At 47.1% G+C, this 14488-nt stretch overlaps 1 protein-coding gene and 1 pseudogene across 5 annotated transcripts in view; both read left to right on the forward strand.

Annotated features, from left to right (window-relative positions):
• The window catches only part of WWC1 (WW and C2 domain containing 1), a 153583-nt gene that overhangs the window by 17202 nt on the left and 121893 nt on the right, over nt 1-14488 (forward strand). The gene's annotated exons all lie outside the window — the stretch shown is intronic.
• On the forward strand, nt 9819-10118 carry LOC112062174 (mitochondrial import receptor subunit TOM7 homolog; annotated as a pseudogene).

Consider the following 14488-nt stretch of genomic DNA (forward strand, 5'->3'; position numbering starts at 1 on the left):
GTTTTGTTTTTTTGTTCTGTAGCTGACTGTGCCTCTAACTAGCTCCGATATGGAGATCAGATAATATCAGTAAGCAGTGGATTCTTACAACCAGGTATAAACACTGCCGAGGGGAAGGAGCTTCTCAGCCTGTTCCCACAGCCCCACATGGAATAAGGGATTGAAGCCGGATCAGGGATGGGAGTGCGGGAGGGCTCAGTTGAAAGGGGGGGTCACACCTGCTGAGAAAAGACAGGCTCCTGAGCCTGCAGCAGGCCCACCAGCGGGGTCAGATGCCAGAGGTCAGAGTGGATGCAGGCTGTGTAGAAGTCCACCACGGGGGCAGGACGTGGTCTCCGGGGTGCACGGGGCAGTCAGAAGATGGGAACCCTTGGTGGCAGGGGCAGTGTCTCTCAACTGCAACACAGAATGAGGAGGTGGCCCGGCGGGCACCTGGCAGAGATCACAGAGGCAGGATTCCAGCCCCTAGAGAACAGTGGCAAGAGCAAAACAAGGAGGTCTGGGGTCCCCAATAAGCTTCCCAGGCAGAGGCTTGAGCCAGCAAAATAAAGGGCATGCTCCCTGGAACTAGCTTTGAACAGGGCAGAAGTACCACCATGAGGGGCTAGCAGAAACAGTGCCTGTGGCCAAGGCTGGGACCGGCTGAGCCAGGACCCCCATGCGCAACCCTGGACCCAGCCAGGGGCAGCCTGAGTGGGGTGGCACTGGGGCAGGAGAGGGCAGGCTCCTGGGTGGGGAACCGGGGGCAGGAGGGGCAGGCAGCCGGCTGCAGGCTGGAGGGAAAGTCTGTATGAGGCCCTGTGGACCGCCTTGCCTTCCTGGCATGAGGGTGGTGAGGAGGTGTGGCTGGATGCCAGAGGGCTTTCCCATCACTGCTCCCTGGCCCCGGTTCACCTGTGAACAGCATTCCCGCATAAGCGTGGACCTTGCCCCAACACATTCCTGAGATAACACGGTGACAGCCCGACTGTGTGAGCGAGGTTCCCGTCACCCTCCCTGCATTCATTTCCAGTTTGCTGGATGTTGTATGTGTGTCTGTGTAAAATGACTGAAGAACGAGTCATTAGTGAGCCGTCCAAAGTCCCTTTGGGAACATTCCAGGAAAATCAATATCCCATCAAAGCCACAAATGGCTTTTTTCTTTCCCCGACTCCTTCAAAGCAGGGTTTCTCAGAGTGTGATCCGCCGACCTCCTGCCTTACTCCCCCATGGAGCTTGTAAAACACAGATTCCTGGGGCCCTACCTAAAAACTACTGAATCAGAATCTCATTGGGGCCTCCCAGAATCTGCATTTTTAACCTGCCACCCAGCCGATTCTCATACACCTGAAAACTTAAAAACTTCTCCTCCCCTGACCCACAAGGCACTTTCTTTCCTTTGCATAAACCGGATCCTTGCCCTGCCTGCTGGTACTGCCTCCCTGTGCTGCCACACCCACTTAAAGGGCCACCTCTTCCCAGGAGCCTGCCTAGCTGTCTGCGTCCCAGCTCATGTAGGGGGCCCACTGTGCACCCTTCTAACACGGCTCTGCCACATCGTCGTCATTTTTTTCCTGTCTGTGTTCTCCACTAAATGGTAACGCATCCTGTCGAGCCTCCCCAGGCCCAGCACAAAGTTTTGCGCTTAATTAGAACTAATAAATGAATATGAGCGAAGGCAGCTGAGAGGTAAGGGTGAAGCCGCAGAGTAGAGAGTGAAAAGTAGATGCTTCCCAGTAGGAAGCTGCCACCTTCCCATTCTTCTCTCCGTCATTCTGAACTCCTAGGTCAAGTTTTGGAGCCAGGGGGCAAGTTTTGGACCCAAGGAGAGCCCAGGGCTCTGGCTGGCCTGGGGCACAGCCCACCTGTTTGGGGCTGAGGCGTCCCCAGTGGAAGCCTAGCTCTCTATCTACATTTTGGAAAAACTCCAGCAGAAAAAAAGGCTCAAGGATGGTTTGCCAGCCCCAAGCCTGACGCCAAACTCAGGGCCTCTAGAATGTTCAACACCCCCCTCCCCTTGTCAGGCAGGAGGAGTCAAAGAATAGAGCCATCGGACCATGAAACTCCCAAGAGTCCTTTCCCCCAGCGTTTCTCAGAGACTGCTGCCACTGTTTTCTGTGTGAGGCTCCGAATTGCCATTTGCCAAACTGGTAAACGTTGACCCAGCAGAAATCAGGCAAAAATAGGAGAAGCCCCGGACAGGCTGCCTTAATCATGTTGGTGAAGTGAGAGCCAGGTGCCTGTGAGCTGAAAAATATTGCCCATCACCTTGCTCTGAAAAAAAAAAAATGTATATCCTTAATCTTAACAACTTGAGCACCCCGAACCTGCTTTACCAGTCCAGGGTGCCTCCTCTCATCTTGCTTGCTTATCTGTGTATACATGGGGTCGTGGGACAAGGTGACTTTGGAAAGGCCTGGCCTGTTGAGACTCTAGGGTCAGCCCAGACTGCTGTGACCACAGGGGACCTTAGCCCCGGAGAGAGACTGACCTCTTAACGCATGAAGTCAGAGTGAGGGCACCTGCTCTCAGTCCGAAGTAGGGTCGGAACCTTCCTGGGTTCTTTGAAGAGAAAGAGGATTGGCTGAATTATAGGTGGCAGGGCAGAGCATCTGAGGGCTCCGTGCACAGTAGGCCCTCAGCAAATAAATGCTTCTCGCATTGAGCTGGTGAGAAGGGAGCAGCCAGTGTTAAATGTGGGCTCTGTCAGAATCCTTCAGACATTTGCTGAAATTCCATGAGGGCGTCAGGGATTATAAGGTTTTAAGGTCGTTACTGAGTTTCTTTCGTGATTTTTTTCATAAGGATGTCATTTCTGAATCCACTCTCTCTTCTCATCTCCCCAAAGTACCCTTCCTCCTTCCCTTCCAGGAGGAAGACAGTACGGTGTTATCATTTGGTCAAAATTTCACGTTCAGAAAATGGTAACGTTCAAAAATCTTGTTCAATGCTGCAGCACCCCCTCCCCCAAGCTGGAGGTTGTGATAGCTGTCATTTACTGAGGAATTTTACACGCATTTACCGTTTCACTTGTGCCTTCCAGAGGAGGCAGCTGAGGCCCAGAGAGGCTAGAGAATTTATCAAGGTCACACAGCAAGTTGTCGAGCGGCTTGGATTTTACTGCGGGCTCTGTGACTCCACGGCCCCGGGTGCTTGTCAGTGCTGCATCGTTGTCTCCTAGAGGTCATTGGTGCTTGTTGATATAACATCGCGAACCATTTCTCCACCTCTCCACCATTTCTCAGAGCGTTTTGTCCACGTGTCCTGATTAGAGAATTAGTTAAGCTCTTGAGCTCTCCAGGGAGCCGTGGCTGGAATCCCGCCTCCTTCCTAGAGTCCGCAGGCAGCCAGATCCCACAGACCCTGCTCTTTCAGGCGGTGAGGATGAGAGATGTGGCCCCGTGGTTGGGGGGCCGGCAGGCAGGTTGTGATGACCCACGGGGCACGTGCTCCCTGTCAGTTCCCAGGCATTGAACCCAGGCACCCCCCCCCACTCCCCGCCCGGGACCTCCTCTCCTATTTTCCTCTTTGCCTCCTGCCCTCCTAGGATCGTCAGCTATTTGGAAAGGTGAGCACAGAGCCCTTTTCAGAAAGAGTCCTGTTCTCCTGTCTTCCTGGTACCCTTGCTCACTGGAGAGAGAAAAGCAGGATTGTGTGGGGAGGGAGAGGCAAGTGTACGGGAACAGTTTAGAGCTAATTGTTCATGATCCAGAATGTCCTCGTTTGCATTCAGGGATGCAGCCCCGCTTTTGTGAGGGGCCACACCACGTTGAATGATGTGTTATCAGTGCAATGCAATAGCCCGATGACGTCATGAAAATCCAGGCTTTGGGAGAACATGTTCACAGGCAAGAATGCAGCGATGAGAAGATGGAAGGGCCTGGTTACGCTGCATAATCCAGCTTTTACTGTATAACCCCTGGGCTTATTGGCCCCTTGTTCGTGTTCTCTTTGACAAAGAATGATTTTTGTTTTTTTTAAACTTTCTGATTAGCAATCAGTAGTTTAAGCCTGCTAATCACCTCTTTAGCTTGGCATGCGGACCAAGGAAAGGCCACGCACTTAATGTGTTCTCTCAGATCCAGAAGTTCAGAAATGTAGTTAGCCCCAATTTTTAAAATAATTAGACTGTTATTCAGGATAATGCCTACTGTAATTATATATATACATATTTTAAAATTTATTATTTATTTATTTTTGGCTGCGTTGGGTCTTCGTTGCTGCATGCGGGCTTTCTCTAGTTGTGGCGAGCGGGGGCTACTCTTCATTGCGGTGCGCGGGCTTCTCATTGCGGTGGCTTCTCTTGTTGCGGAGCACGGGTTCTAGGTGCACGGGCTTCAGTAGTTGTGGCTCGCGGGCTCTAGAGTGCAGGCTCAGTAATTGTGGCTCATGGGCTTAGTCACTCCACGGCATGTGGGATCTTCCCAGACCAGGACTCGAACCTGTGTCCCCTGCATTGGCAGGCGGATTCTTATCTACAGCGCCACCAGGGAAGCCCCTACTGTAATTATAATAATAAACATTCTGAGGTTTATTATGTAGAGACTTGTTTTAGTTTACTTTTAAAAAAATTTATTCTTCATTGGGTAAAATATACATAATATACAAGGTATCATTTTAACCATTTTTAAGTGTATAGTTCAGAGGCATTAAGTACATTCCCATTGCTGTGCAGCCATCCCCAGCATCCGTCTCCAGAACTCTTTTCATCTTGCAAAACGTAAACTCTATCCCGGTTAAACACTCACTCCCCATTCCCCCTCCCCCAGCTCCCGGCAACCACCACTCTACTTTCTTCCCGTACGAATTTCACTGTTCTAGGTACCTCATATGAGTGGAGTCATACAGGATTTGTCCTTTTGTGACCGGCTTATTTCACTCAGTGTAATGTCCTCCAGGTCCATCCACGCTGCAGCATGTGTCAGGATTTCCTTTCTTTTCCAGGCTGAGTACTATTCTATTGTATGTTTACACCATGTTTTGTTGATCCGTTCATTTATTCACGGACACACTTTCACCTTTTGATTATCATGAATAATGCCACTGTTAACATGGGTGTAAAACTATCTGTTCGTGCCCCTGCCTTTACATCCTTTGTGTACGCACCCAGAAGTGGAATTGCTGGATCATATGGTAGTTCTATTTTTAATTTTTTGAGAGACTGCTACGCCGTTTTTCACAGTGGCTGCACCATTTGCCATTCCCACCAGCAGTGCACAAGGGTTCCGATGTCTCCACACCTTCACCAACACACTTAGTATTGTCTGTTTTTGTTTCATAGTAGCCATCCTAATGGGTGTGACATGGTATCTCGTGGTTTTGATTTGCCCTTCCCTGATGATTAGTGATGTTGAGCATCTACACAGATACTTTTAAAAAAACGAACTTCTCCTGTCATTTCAAAGCTAAAGGCAGTAAAATGTAAGGTTCAAGGTGCTGAATCTGAGAAGCCGTGCTGCCTGGGTTTAGTGCAGGCTCCACTCCTTGCTGACTGTAGCTGTGGGTCAGCTGCAAGATCTCTCTGTGGTTCGACTTCTTACCTGTAAAATGGGGTAATAAGTAAACTGCCTCGTAGGGCTACTGGGAGGATTCAATGATCTAATACAGATAAATCTCATGGAAAGTGTGAGACTTGCTTATATGTGTTTGATGAGTGCTGGGCTTCATTACTCTCAGAGTAGAATCTGCTGCCTTCCATCCTCCAGGGTTGGTTTTCCGCTCTGCCTAGTCTTTTTCAAGTGGGATAACAGCCTGGAGGATTTGAGGTGAGATGGTGGCTTGAACCAGTAGGTTTTCACACACCCAGTTTGGGCACGTCAGGAGGAAAAAGAGCAGTGCCACAGCTACTGAAGCCCACGTGCCTAGAGCCCGTGCTCTGCAACAAGAGAAGCCACCTCAATGAGAAGCCCGCGCACCGCAACGAAGAGTAGCCCCCGCTTGCGGCAACTAGAGAAAGCCCGCGTGCAGCAACGAAGACCCAACGCAGCCAAAAATAAATAAATAAATAAATTTATTTAAAAAGAAAGAAAAAGCGAGCAGTGGCAGCCTCTGAAATCCATCCTGAAACTCGGCAGCAGTTTCGAGAGTGAGTTTGTGTAGAGCTGGCAGCCAGGAAATGGGACTGGGAATCTAGTGCAAAGGTAGTTTCTCTGGTTCCTTCAACCAATAACTATTAGAGCAAATAGCCATCTGGATGAGGAACGGCTCCTAATTGCCTTGGAGTCAGGCAGTTAGCTAAGGGTTTGTGTTGCTGCGTGTGTCACCATGGGACACTGCATCCTGATGGCCTGGAGGACTGTCCTCAGGCCTATATCCTCTGCATCTCAGCATTTGGGCCTCCCTATTGTGCCCCATCTGTAGGTCATTAGCCTCCTGTGAGAGAGATTAAGGCTCCCCTGTCCCTAATTCCAGGGGAAATTCCAGGAGTGTCAAAAGGACCCTGGGTCCTTCCCAGGGCAAATCTCTGACTTGGTCATTCTGCCCAAGGGGAGGAGTCATGGGAAAGTTAATCCTCATCTCTGATCCTTCTCTAAAGCCTAACCCAGTTTCCTTAGCAAACATACTGAAGGAAGCGTTGGCGGGGCCGGGAGGGAGGCTTCCCCCTCGCCTGCCTTTACCTGGTTAACTCCTTCTCAGGGCCCAGCTTTTTTTTTTTTTTTAAGAATTAATGTTTATTTTTAAATTAAAATTTTTTTTTTTATTATAAGCTTTGGGGTGTTTATCCGGGCACACTCCACTCCAATTAATTAATTTATTTATTTATTTTTGCTGTGTTGTGGCAAGCGGGGGCCACTCTTCATCGCCGTGCGTGGGCCCCTCACTATCGCGACCTCTCTTGTTGCGGAGCACAGGCTCCAGACGCGCAGGCTCAGTAGTTGTGGCTCACGGGCCTAGTTGCTCCGTGGCATGTGGGATCCTCCCAGACCAGGGCTCAAACCCATGTCCCCTGCATTAGCAGGCAGATTCTCAACCACTGCGCCACCAGGGAAGCCCAGGGCCCAGCTTTTAACATCAGTTCCTCAAGGGATCATCTCCCTGCTCCCCGAATGGGGCCAGGTGCAGTGTTTATATTCCCTCACAGAGCAATATTCTTTCTCTTTAAATCAGTTGTTCAATGGTTATTAGTTAAGACCTCATGTTTTCTTCTGTTTAATGTCAGCCGAGGACTCTTCTAGACTAGCCATTCTCAAAGTGTGTTCCCTGGAGGCCCCTGAGATTCTCTCAGAAGGTCTGCAGACTCAAACTTCATAATAATACTAAGAAATTATCTGCCTTTTTAACTTTCTACCTATCATGAGAGGACTGTGGAGTTTCCCAGAGGCTACGTGACATGCAGTTTTGCAACAGACTGATGCAAAAGCAGCTCTTAGGACTCAGCGGTCTTCTTTTAAGCCATTCATTAAAGAGATTTGCAAAAATGTAAAATAATGCGACTCTTCTCACTAATTTGTGGGGAAGGGCTTAGAAAATATAATTAATTATAAGGATGTGATTTATTTTAACATGTGATTGGTTTATTATTTTTATTTTCAAAGGAATTAATAAATATTTTTAAATTTTCTGTTTTCATTTCTAATATGATAAATGTTGATCAACAAAACCCACATGTGGACTTCCCTGGTGGCGCAGTGGTTAAGAATCCGCCTGCCAATGCAGGGGACACGGGTTCGATCCCTGGTCTGGGAAGATCCCACATGCTGTGGAGCAACAAAGCCCATGAGCCACAATTACTGAAGCATGCGCACTCTAGGGCCCACGTGCTGCAACTAGAGAACGCCCGTGTGCAGCAGTGAAGACCCAATGCAGCCAAAAAGAAAAAAAAAACCCCACAGGAACAACAACTCTTGGGGTCCTCAGGTTTTAAGAGTGTGAAGGTATCCCAAGACCAAAAATTTGAGTGAGGATTGCTGCCCTGAACAGGGGTCAGGAACTTTTTTCTGTAAAGGACTAGTGGACCATACCCTCTCTGTCTTAACTATTTAACTCTATAGCATGAAATCAGCCATAGATAATATGTATACAAATAGGCATGGCTTTGTCCCAGTGAAACAAGCAGTGAGTGAGTTTGGCCTATGGACCATAATTTGCCATCTTCTGCTTGAGGTTCTAAGCAGTAAAATGCCAGGAACCACATCTAACCGATAAATTGCTTTATCCCCAACACCTAGCACAGGGCCTGCTACTTAGTAGATGCTTAGGAATTATAACAGAAATAGTGTTTAGCAGCTGGTTGTCCAAGTCAAAAATAACAATGGCTTAACTTCAAGGTTTAACTTCTTTAGCACATTAAAAAAAAAAAAAAAATCAAGAGGCAGGCCAGTTAGGGCCAGGGTGCTGGCTCAAGGGACCCAGGTTCCTTGTGTTTTTCTGGTCCACCATTCTTAGCATGTGACTTCCATCATTAAACTCACCTCATGGCTCAACCAACCTTAAAGAGCCTCAGGAGAATTAAGCTGATCTGCCAATAATGAACTGCCCGTCAGAACAAAACTTAACATTCTTTAAAGAAGGAACATAAAATCCAGATTTTCGACAGCCTAGTGTTCAGAGTATCTAGCATATGATAGAAAAGGTACTAGACTTAGGAAGAAATACAGTAGAATCAGACCCAAGGATGTCAGAGATGTTGGAATTAGCAGAAAATGAACTAATATTTATTATAGATATGTTTAAGGATTTTTAAGGAAAAGAAATCAGTAGGGAAATGGAACCAAATAAAAATTCTAGATGAAAACTACAGTATCTGAAATGAAAACTTCCCTAGATGGATCTAACAGTTCAGATGCTGCAGGAAGAAAGATCATTGAACGTGAAGTCAGAGCAGTAGAAACTATCCAAACTGAAGCACAGAAAGAAAAAAAAAAGTGGGAAAGAAATGGTCAGAAGCTCAGTGATCTGTGGGATGTTGTTAATCAATCTAACAAATGTATATTTGGATTCCCAAAAGGAAAGGAGAGAGAGAGAGAGAATGAGAAAGAAAATATATTTGAAGAGGTAATGGCTGAAAAGTTCCAAAGTTGGTGAAATATATTGACCCACAGATCCAAGAAGCTCAACAAACCCTAAGCACGATAATCATGTGGAAAATCATACGTAGATACATCATAGTCACCTTGCTGAAAACTAAAGAGAAAGAGGAAAGTCTTAAAATCTCCCAGAGGATAAAGACATGCTGCATGTAGAACAATAAGAACCATTGCTAACTTATCAGAAACGATGCAAGCCAAAAAATAATTGAATAATATCCCTAAGGTGCTGAAAGGCAGAAAAAACAGTCTGCAATTCTGTATCAACAAAAGTATCCTTAAAAAATGAGGGTAAAATCAAAAGCTTTATTTTCAGTTATAAAGGCCGAGAGAAATACTCACCAGCAGGCTTACACAGTAAGAAATGTCAAAAGAAATTCTTTGGGGGGAAAGAAAATGCTATCAGATGGAAATGTGGATCTACATGAGAAATTAAGAGCACCAGAAATAAAAAAGACTTAAATTTTTTTTCATAGTTTCTTTAAAAGATAATTGACTGTTTAAAGCAAACATGATGATAGTGTTATTATTTTTATTGAAATTTTTTGAAAGGAGGAAAAGAGAATCAAGAAACAGATGAGACAAACAGAAAACAACTAGTAAATTAGTAGACTTCAATGTAGCTACATTAATAATTCATTAAAAGTAAACAGACTAAACACGCCAATTAAAAGGCAGATATTGTTAGGTTGCGTGGAAAAAACAAAACTCCAGTGTACAGGCTGCCTACAGTAGATTCACTTTGATGTGAATACACAGGTAGGTTAAAGGTAAAAGGAGGGGGGTCTTAAGTGTGTCTCCTGGGCCATCGCCATGGTAAAGCTGAGCAAAGAGGCCAAGTGGAGGCTGCAGCAGCTTTTCAAGGGAGGCCAGTTTGCCATCCGCTGGGGCTTTTATTCCTCTCGTGATTTACCTGGGATTGAAGAGGGCTGCAGATCCTGGAATGACTGAACCAACTGTTTTGAGCTTACTTTGGGGATAAAGGACTATTTGCTCATCTGGTTTTGGAAGCAGTCAGTGCGGAGGAACAAATGGAAGGTGTGCACTTTGGCTGGGATAAGAGATGGGACATCGTTTAGATGTTCACCAGTTGGATGACACAGACTCTTCTAAGATGTGTCTGTGGCAGAGTGGAACCTGTACTGACTTATTTACGGTAGACCATACTAGAATAAATGTTTTTAACAATGTTAAAACAAAACAAAACAAAACCTCAAAGGATGGGAAAGGTATAGCATACAGATACTAATCAAAAGAAAACTGGAATGGCCGTAAGGACCACACATAGAGTATACCAAAAACAGGAGAATTAGCAGATACAGAGAGCGTTTATAATAATAGGCCAATTCATCAAAAAAACCCATAATAACCCTAAATGTGTACACACGTAATAGTTGAGTTCAAAATACATGAATAAGTAAGTGACTGGATCCACTCTTTGCAAGGGGAAGGGCTGATGGAGACATTTCCTCATTCCTGGCCCGTCTCCCCTGAGTCAGTGAGGAGGACAGCAGTAGGGGCAGAAGCAAGCCAATTCGTAGCCTCGTCCTGTGTTCCACATTTGTGTCCTTCCTGTGCCTCTGAGAAGGCAGGCCCTGGGCTCTCCCACAGGGGCCCTTGCAGAGAGTTCCCACAGGCTGCTCCACCTCTTCTTGCCCTAAAGGGTTTTCTGGAACCTGCCAACCTCATGTGGGATGCCAGCCAGGACTAGGGCCCGTGCACCTAAGGTTGGAGAGGACTGGGGTCCTAGAGTGATGGATGGGGTCAGGGTTGGTCCTGGGGAACGCCAGATGTCCCAGGACACAGGATAAGGTGGCAGCGTCTACTACCTTCAGGCTGGCTCCCACCGTTCAGATACTGAAAGGGGCTGAGTCAGCCCCAGGTGGGGCAGGGGAAGGGGTTAGGGGAATTTTCAAGCAGTAATGAAATGTTGCCTGGAGGGGGAAAAGGAGGTGGTTTGCAGATAGAGTGTGCCTGGATGACAAAGAATTGCATTATTTTCAGTCCCATTTGCTGACAGTCCAGCAATGATTTCTTTCCCCTTCCCTTCCCTTCCCTTCCATCTCCTTTCCCTCTCCTTTCTTTTCCTTTCTTTCTCCCTTTCAAACTGTTAAAAAAAATTGTGGCAAAATACACAAAACATAAAATTTACAATCTTAAGCATTTTTCAGTGTACAGTTCAGTGGCATTAAATACCTTCACGTTGTCATGCAACCATCACCACCTTACCATCCATCTCCAGAATTCTCTCCATCTTGCAAAACTGACTGTCTGTACTCATTGAAGAACTAGCTCCTCATTCTAGCCCCTGGCAACCACCATTCGACTTTCTGTCTATATGAATTTGACTACACTGTATATTCCATGTAAGTGGAATCATGAGGTATTTGTGTTTTGGGGACTGGCTGATTCACTCAGCATAATGTCCTCCAGGTCCATCCATGCTGTAGCATGTGTCAGAATTTTCTTTTTTAAGACTGAGTAATATTCCATTGTAGGTACACACCACATGTTTCTTTTTTTTTTTTTTTTTTTTTTTTGGTCTGTGTTCAGTCTTCGTTGCTGTGTGCGGGCTTTCTCTAGTTGCAGCAAGCGGGGGCTACTCTACGTTGCCGTGCGCGGGCTTCTGATTGTCGTGGCTTCTCTTGTTGCAGGGCACAGGCTCTAGGCGTGCGGGCTTCAGTAGTTGTGGCACGTGGGCTCAGTAGTTGTGGCTCGTGGGCTCTAGAGCACAGGCTCAGTACCTGTAGCGCACGGGCTTTGTTGCTCCGCGGCATGTATGTGGGATCTTCCCGGACCAGGGCTCGAACCTGTGTCCCCTGTGTTGGCAGGCGGATTCTTAACCACTGCGCCACCAGGGAAGCCCACCACATGTTTCTTATCCATTCATCTGTTGATGGACGCTGGAGTTGCTTCCACCTTTCGGCTCTTGTGAATAATGCTGCTCTGAACACGAGCGGACAGCAGTGATTTTTTTTGTTGTTTAATTTTGCTTTGTGTTAAGGTAATGAGGTAAAGGCGGGGATAGAAGTTAGTGGTTCAGGACACGGGCAGCCTTATTTCACACAGGAGACCTAGAAAATAAGCACCTGGGGGAGTTTATTCCTGCAGATCTGCGTATTTGATGGGACAGAGCTGTCGAAACCTTTCGGTAGTTGGGGGCTTTAAAGTCCATCCCACCCTTCCGCCAGTCCTTTGCCCTTCGTGGCCCCCGTCGTCACAGTTAAGATGTCATTTCTTGCTTCGGCTATTGTAACAGGGTGGCCAGACTCCAAGATCATTTTCCAGCAACTCATGTTGCAACTACTTCTGGAATTTTCTTCCACAGGGCCTTCCAGAGCACATTGCTCCCCTTCTTAGAAACTTCTCATGGTTCTCCAAGGCCCATAGAAAACCCCGAAACTTCTTAGCATGACTCAGGGCCCCACTGGCCTTCTAGGCCCCTTCCCTCTCCTTCCCTCCATTTCCCTCACTTACTGATTGGCCCACTTGTTCACCCTGGGGCCTGTATTTTTGTATTTGTTTCCAGCGTGCATGTCTGATACTGACTCATTGAAATAGTGTGTTAAAGGGCCCAGCACATAAGAAGTGCTGTAATGTTTATGATGAAAAGAGTTTTACCTGGGGTCTCATTAGCTCTTCAGTGATAACCTCGTGAGGTCAATCGTTTCATCCCCAGTTGACAAGCTGAGAAATTGAGCTTTAGAACTGCTGAGAAATGAGTTTGTAATTTTGGCCCTTGGATCAAATTCAGAACCAAGAATCAGAACCAAGCTGTTCCTCTGAGCAAGACTGTGGCTTTATGAGATCCTGGAAAGCTGGAGGCAGCAAGAATAAATGCTCAGGGGCTCTGGATGTGCTCTCTCGCCAAGGAAAGATGAGGTTTTGTGGGGACTGAGTTTGACTGAAGAACCATGAAAGGCCAGTGCTTGTAGATGTCCACTTAGTGAAAGCCTGAGTGTAAAAAAGCAGAGTGGAGCATTAAGTCGGCTCCTTTTCCAACTCTAGAAGGATACATAAAGGGAATATAAGCTCATGTTGGAAGGAACATGCTTCTCCCTTTATAGGGGACCCAGGAACGAGGAAAAATCCTTACCAAAATAGGTTGCATTCATGCTGGTAAAATTCTGAATGCTCAGCTGGATCGATGAGAAAGTTGGAGCAAGTGGGTGGATGCAGACTCCTTCCTTCAATGTGCAGCTTGCTGAAATGCTGCAGCCGAGGACAGAGGAGAAGTCAGAAATGCCCATGGGGTGGTGAGGGACTTGCTCAAAGTCACCCAGCTAAAAAAAAGCTGAGCTGGGCCTCCCACAATTTAAGAGTCCAGGTCCAGTGGTTCTGGCGTATCATGCAGGCTGCTTTGAATACACATCTTCCAGTTGGAGCCCTGTAGTACAGTGCAAAGAGCATGGGCTTTTGAGCATCATTTGTAGCCTTGGCCAGGTTAGCCGGCCTCGGTGCTTTCATCTCTCTGCAAGGCGTGGATAAGAACCCTTTCCTCACTGGACAGGGTTGAGGATTAGTGAGCAGTCAGGCAAAGCTGCCAGCAGGTGCCTAGGACAGAGTCGGGTTACTAATGCTGCTGTTTCCTGGTGAGTTCTTGCTTTATCAGCTCTTCCTTTGCTGGGCGGTGTGTACAACCATCGCTTGGGACTTGCCCCACGTGGTCAAGATTCTTGGTTGACTGCACCTTAGGTGCTCTCACCAAAGGAATAGAAGGTTCTGATTGAACACAAAGGTCAAGCAAGTACAGCCTCCTTACTTTTCGTGTTAGAGCATTTCCATTGGCCTACACCAGCAATCGTGGGGTAGGTACGGGGAATTTCCTCACTTCCTTTTCCCCCAGAGTAGCTATCTGCATGACCTCAGTTTCTGGTGACTCTGTTTGCCGTGGCGTTTGGTACTTACTCCACCTGCACAGCCAGCATCCACCCTGGGCTGGCTGTGCCTTCAACCCTCTCCCACCTCCAGTAAACTAGACGTGCCTCACTGAGAACATCAGCTTTGTCTGGAGAGAGCAGGTGGGCCTCAGGCTCTTTGCCGCCTGCAAAGTTGGCCTTGCCTTTTGGTTCCCCCTTTGTGGGGTGCCCTTTTCTTCCTTCCCCCTTGGTAATATCTCAGGAAGAAAGTTCTACCCTAGAGTTTCCAGGAAGCCACTTGATCGCATTACTGATTGATAACTCCATTTACCCTGGAGTGGACAGAGCCATAGTTCTGAGTTCTGCTTAGGATTTATCGTGTGCTGACGTCAGGGCCCAAGTGAAAAACTGAGAAGGCCTGGTTATGCCGAGTGCCTGTCGGATACCACCGGGAAGGCTTTGAGGTCTCTTATTTTATATGTTTAAAAAGGGCTCCTTCTTCTTTTGAGACAGAACTTCAAACGAAGCATTCCAGGCCACACTTCCTTTTGGTAAATCTTAACCAGTGTAAATGTTTGCTTTTTTGTTGTAAATCCTAGGGGGTTGGGCTGGGGGGGGGGGAGG

Source organism: Physeter macrocephalus, chromosome 2 (assembly GCF_002837175.3).
Source record: "Physeter macrocephalus isolate SW-GA chromosome 2, ASM283717v5, whole genome shotgun sequence".
Taxonomy (NCBI): Eukaryota; Metazoa; Chordata; class Mammalia; order Artiodactyla; family Physeteridae; genus Physeter; species Physeter macrocephalus.